General features: G+C 46.5%; 1 non-coding gene across 1 annotated transcript; it reads right to left on the bottom strand.

Moving 5' to 3' along the window:
- Positions 1–75, bottom strand: TRNAG-UCC (transfer RNA glycine (anticodon UCC)). The gene has a single exon. It is a non-coding gene; the product is annotated as a tRNA-Gly (tRNA).
- Between the last annotated feature and the right edge of the window lie 443 nt (positions 76–518).

A 518-nucleotide genomic window follows, 5' to 3' on the forward strand; every position in this document is an offset into this window, starting at 1 on the left:
TGGAGAAGCCTGGGATTGAACCTGGGACCTTCTGCACGGAAAGCAGATGCTCTACCCACTAAGCCACAGTCCTCCCTCCCCAGCTGGTTCAGAATACGAAGGAGCCAATGCATGGGGAACGTTTTGCTAACCACCATCATCAATATTAATAAGAGTCCATTATTATTGGTAATGTTATCATCTTCTCCAATGCCAAAAACACATTTCTGTCCTCGTGAAGGTAAATCCACAGGAAGGGAACCATAAGCCGGTATTTTGAGGTCTTGCCAGAAAGGAAATGAAACCGTTCCAAAACAAAAAAACCCCAACTTTCCCTACGAGATTCTAGTCCATAATTGTTTACAATTCATCTCCGTCCCTGCAGAGCATCTGTTAAGGAGAAACCCCCAGAGCCGCTCTAAAAACGGCTGCATTTCCGTGCCGTTTATTGCCAGGTTTCTTGTTAGCGCTATGCAGCTGGGTCCATGTGACAGACCTATAGGCAAACACACACAGGCTGCCGCTCTGGTTCAAAACAG

This window comes from Heteronotia binoei, chromosome 18, assembly GCF_032191835.1.
Source record: "Heteronotia binoei isolate CCM8104 ecotype False Entrance Well chromosome 18, APGP_CSIRO_Hbin_v1, whole genome shotgun sequence".
Classification (NCBI taxonomy): domain Eukaryota; kingdom Metazoa; phylum Chordata; class Lepidosauria; order Squamata; family Gekkonidae; genus Heteronotia; species Heteronotia binoei.